General features: G+C 40.5%; 1 long non-coding RNA gene across 1 annotated transcript; it reads right to left on the reverse strand.

Moving 5' to 3' along the window:
- Positions 1-3,508: 3,508 nt before the first annotated feature.
- Positions 3,509-4,068, reverse strand: LOC117816684. The gene is made up of 3 exons (XR_004631990.1): positions 3,993-4,068; positions 3,752-3,872; positions 3,509-3,621 (listed from the first exon to the last, which is right to left on the reverse strand). It is a non-coding gene; the product is annotated as an uncharacterized LOC117816684 (long non-coding RNA).
- Between the last annotated feature and the right edge of the window lie 7,976 nt (positions 4,069-12,044).

The raw sequence follows: 12,044 nt of genomic DNA on the forward strand, positions 1-12,044 counted from the left end.
CAACTGAGCCCGAGTTTTTCACAGTGCAGAAGGCCGACCGCCTCTTTGAGGCATTTAACACAGTGGCACTATTGTCACAATAAGGGGAGGTGTGAGGATGTTCAGAGAGAATACCCAGAAGCCTCAAATACCCCTCTGTCGGAGGAGATGAAAGGACCCCACCAAGCCAAATCACTTTATCAGCCCAAACAGCCTTGCTTATTGTGGAATGCCTCTCAGACGTTGGGTGCTGAGATGTCACACCACTAATTGAGAGTCACAATAAGGACCCTTGTTTGGCCTGCTGCACCGGTTGTGTACAGCTACTGTAATCACCACAATAATTTGGCTCCCCTGAACATCAATGGCAGCGTGGAGGCTGTAGGAATTTGCATTGCAGGCTTTGATCTGAGAGATTTAAACAAAGCGAGCTCACACTCTGCGAGGGGCGTGAAGGTTGCGACGTCCTGGCCTTCCTCAGCTCCCTGTCAGTGATACGTCTGTCTGAACCACCTCTGTTGTTGTTATTATTTTGGCTACAAAAGCAACAGAGTGATATAAATCAACTATTAAAGACAAATATAACACAGGGTTGACCCAGAGGCTTGTTTATGGATCACACACAAACAGAGAGAGATCACTTGAACACACCTGCAAAACCTGTAGTTCACATTTCACAGGAAGTGAACTGTTGGTGTGTTAAGCCGTTGTTAGTTTCGTGAACACCTGTTTATCAGTTGATATAAGATAAAGATGTTGTTGGATGGACAACGTCAGAAATGTTTGCAAAATAATAATTTCACAACACTAATCTACGTCTGTGCCAGCAGCTTTGTGGAGCTGTGCTTCGCTAAGACACTGTGAAGGAGGCTTCTTTTAATGCCTATACATACAAGATACGAATGACTCCACACTGCGAAAAGTTGAATTACTGTAAAGACAGGGGAAACGTTATTTAGCCAATTTTGTACCTTAAAATTTGTAGCTTAATAGTTATGACTAAAACAAATTTAATATGCAATTTAAATGTGATTGGAAATTATAAAATAATACAGTGACAACAATTCCAAAGTCCTAATCATTTTTCAAAGCTTTTATGGCTTATATGTATTTGCATGGCTTTATCCATTTATTGCTTATATCTGCTTAAAATCTCTTTATAGTTTTTTTTTTATTGCGTTGAACTCTTTTTAGGGTCTTGGGTTCCTGTTATTGACTTACATTTCTTATTGCTCTTACTTTTTTTTATTGTTTCTTTCTTTTTTATTGCTTTGATCCTGTCACTTTCTTGGTTCTTTTGGTCCTAGTTCATGTTATTAGATTCTTGTGATGTCCAGTTACCTTTAGATTCTCAAATGTCTTAAATAGTTGTTTGGACTCTTCGTCTATTGGGTTCTTATGCTTTGCATCTATGTTCCCTTGTCTGTTAAATCACTTTCTAAACTCTTGTTTTGAATATTTTATTAATATTCTATGTAAATAAAGTCCAACAGTTGGATACCTGTCTTTTGAAACTTCGGTCTAGATGGAGAAATTATCAAGAATGAGTCTGTTCACCAGGGGCCTCATGTACATAGACTTGCGTGGATTTCCCACTGAAACACGGCGTACGCTCAAATCCAGCAAATGTCGTATGCACAAAAATATCCAGATGTATGAATCCATGCGCAAGGATCAACACCTTTAGGCTGTGCGTACGCCAGCCATGAATTTGGCGTGAGGCGCCCTACATTTTCAGGGTCATTTCACTCTCGATACTTCTGAACTTTGTGGTGAAAAGAGTGTACGCCACATTTTTGTGCGTACGCACCCTTTGTACATGAGGCCCCTGGTTACTTCTGAAAAAGGAAACTGCAGCTTCTAAATATGTGGCAATAAGTAACTAATTGAAAACTATTTGGTAAATTGAAACCTGACATATTGAAGTTAAGTTAAGTTTACAATTTCAGATTCAAAATATTGAAAACTTTTGCTCCAACTTTACCCAAGAGAAACAAAAACCATGCCTCTTGGAAACCCCTGAGACCTAAACCTTTCCAGTTTTTTTCACAAGGGTGAAATCAAATAAAGTATTTGTTTATTTTAAAGTACTTTGGAGTTAGTAGTTTCTTGTTACAACTAAAACAGCGTTGATAAAAAGGTTTGCACCCTCAGTTCTCTTATGACCAAAAGTTTTCATTTACAGTTTTCCAGTCGACAAACTAGGAAAAAAAGACAGTATCTTGCACTGGAATACAGGATGCAGTCTGATGTTGGAGGGCACCCAGAGAGTAAAACATTTTGAACTGCTTTCTTTCATCGAGACGTGTGACCATTGTGTTTTTTTGTTGCATTGTGCAGTTTATGTACAGTTGTGAAGCTCTGTCTTGTACCATCTGTTTTCGCCACCATGCAGGCTAACAGTATGGTAGTATGGCTTAGAATACAGTAGTTGTGACTAACTGCTGATGATCACTTGCACTATCCTCCTCCACTGGTCACTTCTTGTCTTAAATTGAGAAGTAGTCTCTAATAAACCAGCAGAGGGTGTATTATTTAACAGTATACAACTGTTTGAATTAAACATTTTTTAGGTTAAACTCATAAAAGCTTTAGAAACTGTGTTAAACTACTTTTATATTACAAGTAGGCTGTATTCCCAAAATCTGGGCTTAGCATTGGTTACAGAAATGTTGATGCTAACATGCTCTCATTTATTATGTTAACAGTTTTAATGTCTGCCATGTTCACCACTTAGGTGTTGCATTACATTCCAACATTGGGTCATTAGTATAGAGGTGAGATTCATTAAAGAAGTAAGAGCCACTTGGGATATACACTACCTTTTCTACCTGGTGATACGTCAGAGGATCAGCAAACCAATGCCCCTCATCTCAGTATTTCTACAACACTAAATGGCAAACCATCTGATTAGTGATTTGACACTATGCCCCACACATTTAATCAGGTATGGAAAAGTCTGTAGATTAGTGAAATCTGTGGGATTCACAGAATCAGCTCATGGTTGCTGAGATGTTGCAGACTGGACCAAAGACAGCAGGTCTGCTTTAAGTCTCTGAAAAGCTACTGATCTATGAACAATGATTACTGAGATGAATCATAGAAAATCTGGCTTGTTTCGTTTTTTTTAATCACCTTGGTTACCTGCTTTTCTTTAAGTCATGCATTTTCAACCTTTTAAACAAAACTCCTCATTTATGCACCAGAACAAGAACAGGGCTCCAGTAACCACACACAGAGGCAGATAAAATACTCTTAAGTATTGCATCATCTACATTCCTTATCTGCTGCCCAGCCAGCTGAACCCACAGAGGAAGAGCACTTGACACTGATTTCACATCATTGTCTGTGAACGATCTCATCCTCTTCTCTTCTCCCTTTGTGGCCCCCTCAGTGAGATCTGTGAGCTCACTCAGCCATACAGACTGACGTCTAATCAACAACAATTAACCCCGGCCTCGTTCAGGCCCCCGCGCAGCCAAGAGATAATGAAGACACCACTGTGTGTTCCACTTTTTTTCACACCCTGCTTTTGTCACTCTGATGCTTCCCCTCACGGCTGACTGACAATGGAATGTGATCGGCCTGCACGGGAAAGTGTACCCTCGATGTGGCTGTGGTTGCTGGGTCAGCATGAGGAGGCTGTGAAGTAAGAAATAAGATACTGTACAAAGCGGGAGGCTGTTTTGGTTTTCAGAGTGGATTTTGTGCTGCATGAGGTGGTATATGTACTTTGCAAAATGTAGGCCTGTGCTGTTGATGTGTGACAGACCTTGTTTTGGGTGTTTTAATTCCATTTCTCATTCCTTGTAGCTGAGATAATGGAGTTCCTGGACGATTCTTCCGCTGCATCTTTGGTCTCGCTCCAATCTCGCTGCAAGACTTGAGCCGACCTAGACAACAAATAGACACAGGACCCACCAACACAGTATTACGGGCTTTTGTGTGAGACAAAGGTATTTTGCATAACAGAGCTATAGTGAGCAGATCTCAGATGGGGTTTTGGAAAGCACCTTGTAATCTTGAGCAGGAGGGCGATTCAAGTGTCAGTCAATCTCCCCTGTGAAAAGCAGACAGGCTGGTTGGAGCCTTGGATGCAAAAATAGCTTGGGAGATAGAGGACACCCCTGTTCTACCCCCACAGCTGACCTTTGAAGAAAAATGTCTACATCAAATACTCTGAATTATCTATTCAAATGCCTGGAAACAATCTTTAGACAATGACACATCAATCAAAAGCTCCCTGAACCGGGGCTGGTTGTTTATATAAATGCTGTCCATCTGGGGGAGAGATCTCAGCAACGTTACATCTCCTTTTCTGTGGGGAGATGGCAGAAAAAAGAAAGAAGGAAGTTCATAGAAAAACTTAAAATTCTGCTTCTTTTTTTCTCCTCTTCTTTTTTTCTTCTCAAATCCCAGCGTGAATGTGTCGGCGAGCTCGTGGTATGCACCAAGATGAAAAGTAGAGGCCATCCCTTTGAAATCCTCCTCAAGTCAAAATTACCATTTCATTTCAACTCCAGCCAGGAAACGGAGAGCGGGGCCACTGCTAACTGCTTTGGGCATATCGTTATTTATTGTGTGTAAACTTTGGAGGAACATTGTTGCCTGGGAAAATGTGTTGTGTGGGTGGTGGAAGTGAGCAGTTGGAGCAACCACAAAGGGAGAGATCAGGCCTATTTTCTCTGTAGGAGGAACACATAAAAGTGAAAATAATGCCCATTATTACAGAAAAAACAACATCAGACTTCTTTTCTCATAATTTTCTAACAACCTAGAAGTTACTACTGAAGCTCAACAGCCAATCAGTTAACCCTATTTACGAACCAGCATCATCTTTTTCCCCCTGCTCTTTTAATTAGTATGCTTTAAGAGTTAAGTGGACCATTATCTGAGTTGGAACTAACTGCTTTTTCCATAATGGTCACATTAACTCTGTCATGTTGTTTTATTTAGTTGGCTTTATTTACCTCTGCTCAGCAGGGGGTTAGCACTACCTGAGCTATATGGTGGACTTACTTACAGAAACCTATGCCTTTAACAGTGGGAAACTTTGAGTTAGTCTTTTAAGGCAAAATATCAAGTGTTTTACTAGCTCATGTCCACAAAGGATCAGGACTACGGCATTGTTCTTATTAATCCTTGCTTTCTCCTACATACAGAAATTAAATCATTATTAGTAGTTTTGTGTCATTTGCTCTTCAAAAGATGCATGCTGTTTAAGATGTTGATGAGACACAGAATGCAATGGTTTGTAAATCATTTAAACCTTTTATCTAGTTGAAAAAGACAAAAGACAACATATCAAATGTTCATACAAGCAAAATAGAAGTGGCGCTCACATCAAATCCTATGATACTGGGTGTAGGGAAGAATCAACAAACGTAAATATATAAGATAAAGTCTGCACACCAGAAGCTGCTCCAATGGAAATTTAATGAAAATGATCACCACAAGTGACATTTAGGCCCATTGCCCTTTATCAATTGTCTGAAACATCACTTGTAGTGATAATTTCAATTACATTTTCATTGGAGCAGCTTCTGATGTGCAGACTTTATCTCATCTAATATTCCCGATCAAAAGTTGAAAGTGCAAAAAAAATACTTGTATGAAAAATATATGCATATCAAAAATGTGATGCCAGAAACACATTTTAAAAAAAGTTGGGACAGAGGCAAAAAAACACCTAGAGGAAAACTGCAACAAACTATGTTAATTTGCAACAGGTGTGTAACATGACTGGGTATAAAAAGGCATTTCAGAGAAACTGAGTCTCTCAGAAGTAAAGATGGGGATAAGTTCATTACTCAGTGAGAGACTGTGTGAGCAACTAGTTTTACAATTTCAGAATACTGTTCCTCAGCATAAAATTGAAAAGACATTGGGGATTTCATCATCTACAGTACTCAATACCATCAAAGATTTTGAGAATCTTGAGGTTAATCTGGATAATCTGCAGAGGAAATTGGGCTGATGAGATAAGTACTAACACAAAAATGTTCATGTCAAAGCAGGAAAATATGTTTATGATGTTCACCATCTTTAATGTGTTGTTTTTTCTCTGTCAATCTCTGTCTTTCTGCTTTCTCTATCCCACTTTCATCAAACACAGCAGATGGCTGTTCAACATTAGTCTGGCTCTGCTCAAGGTTTCTGCCTGCTGAATGGAACCTTTTCCTTGCATAATGTTACCAAGTGTTTGGTCATGGTGTATTAATATTGTGTCTCTGAAAATAATATAACTTAGAGTACAGTCCAGACCTGGCGCTGTATATAGAATTGATTGGTTGACTGATAATTGCAAATATAAAGCACTCGACACAGACTACAGTCAAAGTGATGAGATCTGCCATCCCAAAAGCCATGTCACTGTTACAGCTGAAATTATTAAAGTCTGGAGTTACACATTTACTGAAAGCAGTAAAAGAAGAAGAAGGGACCAAAAAGGTCAACAAAGAGATCAACAAGTTAAATTAAATTTAAATTTCAGAGGACGCAACAATCTGAATTAGAATGAAGCTTTAAAATACAGATCATGATTTGGCTGTGATAGGCAGATAAATCAGGAAGATTAGGCAGAGGAACTGGGGTACAGTGCTGACCAATGCCTAGGTTTAAAGCATCATATAAGTGGTTTGAAGCAGCACAGCACAACTTCAACACCATTGGCAAGGTAGATCATGCTGCTGTGGAAGTGTCTTGGGCTTTGTAAAACATTTTCCTACAGTGAAACCCTGCCACTCCTGTCACCAGACTGTAAGTCAAAGGAGGGTGAGTGAAACAGTGTTGTGAAAGCTATTGATTAAGAGACTTTGAGTTCAATGATAACAAGTCTGTCATCCTCCTTGACTGCTTTAGCATCATTTACCCCTCTGTTCTCGTGTTTATTTGTTGAAAAGTAGAGGTTGAAGTGGAATGTGCTCCACATGCCTAATACCACTCAAAGACAAGTAACTTGCCAAATAATCAGTGACCATGGTGGAGCATTTAGCAACTTTGCAGCATGGTATCACATTTGTTGATAGACGTCAGTGGAGACTTACTCTGAGTTAACACAATAGTGGATGTGTGTTCAGCACTTCAGATGCATGCAGATTTTACTATATGGCTAAAATATCAAATTGTATGTTAACATACATAATGCTAACATTCGACAACAACTTTGCAGGGTAACATAATATGTGCTTCCAGGCTAATCTGCTGCCCCCTGGTGGACATGAAATGTAGCTTGAACATTTGAGTGTCACTTTAACAGTTTGTGTGCGTCATTCAGAAAGGCTTTCGTGCATTTGAAAATCTCCTTGCAGTTAAGCAAACATTAAAGGACAATAGACATCACCTGCTGATTGTCCTGGCATCTGTTCTGTTTAGCAGAAACAAAAACTAGGAAAGGAACATGGGTGAATAAAGCCAACATCCGGTTGTTGACTCCTCCCAGTCTGCTCCTCTCATTGGTTGTTGCAAGATTCTGTCAGAGGCAGTCCAGCCAGGAAATCATTGATCCCAGGTTGGGGACGCTCCGATGTGGTTGGGAAGTCAAATAGTCGTATTAACACCACACACTTGAGGCTTATCTGGACAAATAATTAGTTTCCACAAACTTGAATCAGGTAATCCCCCCCCCCCCCCCGATTATTTAGGTTGGCAAATCTGGCCTACAACCGTCAACTGCGTGGCTAGCCTTAAGCTGTTTCTTTTAGGGTACCCACAGATTGAATAATTATCCAGGGATGCAAATACATGCTGTGTGTCAGTTAGCATTAAGTAAAACATGACCATACCTTATACATTTCATACTATAAATGTTGTGTTATTCTTCACACATATGATGGCTGTTATCATGGGGTTAAATTGAATTAAAAGCACAAAGAGAGGGTGTGGACAGAGCCCAGTTGATTCATGACCAGCGGGGAAGCAGCAGAACTTTGTTGACTGTGTTCTCATCTAACAAAAAAGTACATCTAATCTTAAACATATGGCTGAAGCTGGGGATTCAAGCATGACAGCATGCAGAGTGTGGAAAAGTACTGCCGTTGTCTTTTTTTTTTTTCTCTCCCAAAATTTACGTCTTCTACTTAAAGTCCTGGTCGTTCTTGCTGGTTGTAGACATACAGACTTTACAGACTGCAATTTTGTACACGCATTATCTTGTTGCAATCTTGAACAAGTAGGGGAGTAAGAATGCTAAACACACAAACTTTGTTTGTTGAATTGCCTTGCACGATAAGACAAAGAAAGATCGGTATGTCCAAAGAATATGGATCCAGTTACTGACAGGGCTGTTAGGGTGTTTAATGGTGCATTCCCAAGTCATGGATTGCCACTTTCCAAAACAGATTGTGTATTGGAAATTTGTTGGAAAGATTCTGACAGGAAGAGGATGTTTTTCGACATGCACAGTGGGATAAGAAGGATCTCACTGTGGTCTTTCACATCACTAGTTACAGTTTTATGAGGTGAATCACAGTTGGTGTTTCATTCAGAGCCTAACAGTCCTTCTCTGATTCAGTATCATCATTCTGGTCGTCCTCAGAGCGACCCTCCAAACGTGTCAGTTAAAGGGATGAAAAGCAAGCTGGGTGTTGCATATATGTTGACTATGAGAGCTTGTTCATTTGTTTTATCAATCCCACTTTTTATGTCCCCCCACCTCAATTTATTTGGACTGGCCCCAGAGACATTTGACTTGGCTGTACTACTTATATATTTAAACAAGGGCTGTTGAGGGAAGAGGGAAGTGTTCCACTAAACTCTGTAGTCAGGTCTCCTCAACCATTTCAACACAGTCTGTCTGTGGGGGCAAGATGTTTACCTCAGCTGGCCCTTTTTTCGCTGTGCAGGCAGCCAGTTTTTCCTGGAGCTGTAAAGAAAAAGAAAAAAGAAGAGTTTATGATTGTTGCAGGATGTAAACAAAGCAAGTGAATGCAACACAAGCATAAGGACGAGAAAGATGGAAACAAAAGTCAAGCCTGGATCATCTTACAGAAAGCACACGCTCTGATGCTTTAGCAACTGACCTCTGGTACACAGGAGCAGGGGTGGGGGCGACAAGGCTCTGCAGGCTCCATCTGCATGCCTTGTCCCTGGCTATGTGGCCATGTGCAGCACCTGGCCCCACGCCAGTGCCCAACGCCCCTTTGTGGTGGCCAGAGTGGTTGGTTGGGGTCTGCCTTTGATCCCGGGCCAAGTATTCATCTCTAAAGGAAGAGGAAGAGCAAAGAGAGAGAGGGAGAGAGAAAGAGGGAGAGAGAAAGATAAACAGAAAAAAAGGAAGGGGGAGGGTGGATGGAGGGAAAAAAGTCAACCTCTGCTGCCAATTATTGGAAAAACATCAAGGTCTTTTCTGTCTGTGTAAAGAGAAAGAAGAGAAAAGAGGGAAGGGGAGGCAGGAGAGGAGATAGCCGTTTGATGGCTAGGCTCTGTGTAAGTTGGAGGATTGTGGCGAGTGGTGGCGAGGCGAAGCAGAAACTGACCTGCAGGAGGTGATTACAGGTGGAGAGAGGTGTTTGTCTGGCAGCTAAGACTCATATTTTGTTGTTCTCTTTTTTCCCCTATGTTTGCCCTTTTTTTTAATCTTTTACTATCTCCCTCAGTCTCTCTCCCTTCTTCTTCTTCTTCTTCTTCTTCTTCTTCTTCTTCTTCTTCTTCTTCTTCTTCTTCTTCTTCTTCTTCTTCTTCTTCTTCTTCTTCTTCCCCTCCTAGTGGTCGCCATTCTTATCTGTGCCTTTCTTTCTGTTACCACAGTGTGCTGTTAAACCAGTTCACAAATAAAGGTCAGCTCTTTGTTTCTGATGAGGCATTCTGTCTCCGTCCATCTGTCTGTCTCTGTCTTTTACCCTCTAGCTTCATCACAACACACACATACACACACACACACACACACACACACACACACACACACACACACACACACACTCACACACGCAGAGAGAGAGAGAGAGAGAGAGAGGAGAGAGAGAGGAGAGAGAGAGAGAGAGAGAGAGAGAGAGAGAGAGAGAGAGACTGGCATGAGATACACTGTGTCACCATGGCAGGAAATGACCGTGAATGACAGCCTGTATCTGATGGAGCATGTCAGACAGTTGATGAGGATGTCACATCAACAAACAGTGCAGAGGATTACAGTGTTGTCAGTAAGCAGGACGCATTTTAAAGCCTGCGAAGAGCAGAAATAATCACATGGATGATGCAAGTTACACTTTCACGGTAACTCTAACTTTGCTTAACAGGCTCAAGGCCCTTTTCTTCATTTCTTTTTCTCTTACTCAGGCTCTCTGACTCTGTGTCCATGCTCTTTTCCAGAGGAAATTCTGCCTCACATCACAAGTCAATACAAATTGGCTCCATACTAATGTCCTATGCTCTTTTACTACTGGCCAATATCATAGACTGTATAAAATATGGACGTAGTATCCGTGACGTCACCCATCTGTTCCTGAGAGCTGTTTTAAAGCCAATCAACGGCGGCAGCCATATTGGCAATGCGCAACTCAACCAGGCAGAGTGTGACGTAGTGTGAGCCTCCTAGCCAACAGCTATGTGTTCCCGACCAGGAGTCACGTCAGTCATGTCCTTATTAGGGCAAAAACTCGGAATCTAAATATCTTCTGAACCGTCACGTCAGACAAAAATTCACCCCCCGTACAGTGTGTGCCGATAGAGAGATTAGCTTTGTAGGGCCAAGCCGCTTTTTGAACCAGGCTGTAAACATGTTTATTAATGCTGCAAAGATCGTCTTTTTCCCATTCATGTCTATGTGGTTTCCGGTGTTTCTGCAGCCAGACTCAAGCGGATTCTTGATGTATTGCAGTTTATAACACTTCCGCATGGGCTTCATCGTTTGAGACCGGAGGTTGCCGCTTGGCCAATATAGGATCAAATAACAGGATTAAATGGCTTCTATGTAGTTTTTGTTACAGGGAAGGACAGTGTTACTCTTGTTGCAACCTTTGAACTTATTTGGGCTGTCATCACCTCCAGAGGACACAAATAGGGAACCACTTGAACTCAAGGATTTAAAGAGTCATGTCGGTTTATTGCAATTTGCCTCTTGAATTTTATTTTTGACGAACACTTTTATTTCAAACAATGATGATATTACTCAGCAAGGACAAAAGTGCTGAGTAATATCAGTGCAGAAGTCTTATTTGTGACACACTTTAGTTATAAAACTCATCATTCAAAAGCTAATGTGCCGATGACTATATTATCTAATTTATACTGCTTTACTTCAGAGTAAAAGATCGATCTGAAATGTTGGAATTAATTAGTACCACAATAAAAATGCTGATCTACAGCAATAATAATAGAAGGTCAAAGATCAAGTCCATCTAGACTACACTTTACACAATATTCTGCAGCAGATGCGTGACTCACTGTGATATAAATTGATTGGAGTTTCATCATAAATTCATCTTGCTCAACATTGAGATATTATCATGATAAATTGACTGCATGAGATGAGTTCACATTTAGTAATTCATCATTTAAGGGATGCTGAGTCACAGTTACTCCTCACATGAATTAATTTGCATTAATTTATTTTCAATTTTGTGTGGTTTATTGTAGAAATATGGAGCTTTGTTTCAATAAAACTGGTTTTCAGCCAAAACCGTTTTATGATAAACATTCTCAAAAACAACAGCAATACATTTTTAGTCAAAGTGACATCCAGCAAATATTATACTTTTATGCTTTAATTCCCAATAATAATTTATTAATGGGGCAACCGAAGTGCATGACATATCCTGCATGAATTCAAGCATATGAGACCATGTTCGGCAACATAATCAGCTACGTAACATTCTTTAGAGCAGAGTGTCATAATTGTCCGAAAGCAACGAGAGGCAAGAAGCAACGTGACGTGCTGAGTTTCTGTTATCATTCCTGTAGCTTGCTTTGACATGATTGAGGAGCAGATGATTCAGGCTGATCAGATGACCAGTTACCTGCATGATATCTCCATATTCTACAACAATGAACTAAATAAAGAGGCAGCTGGCTGGAGGTAGATCACCTATGTGCCGTGGGTATGATAATTCTTGTTTATTGAAGAGCTTGTC

This window comes from Notolabrus celidotus, chromosome 7, assembly GCF_009762535.1.
Source record: "Notolabrus celidotus isolate fNotCel1 chromosome 7, fNotCel1.pri, whole genome shotgun sequence".
Taxonomy (NCBI): domain Eukaryota; kingdom Metazoa; phylum Chordata; class Actinopteri; order Labriformes; family Labridae; genus Notolabrus; species Notolabrus celidotus.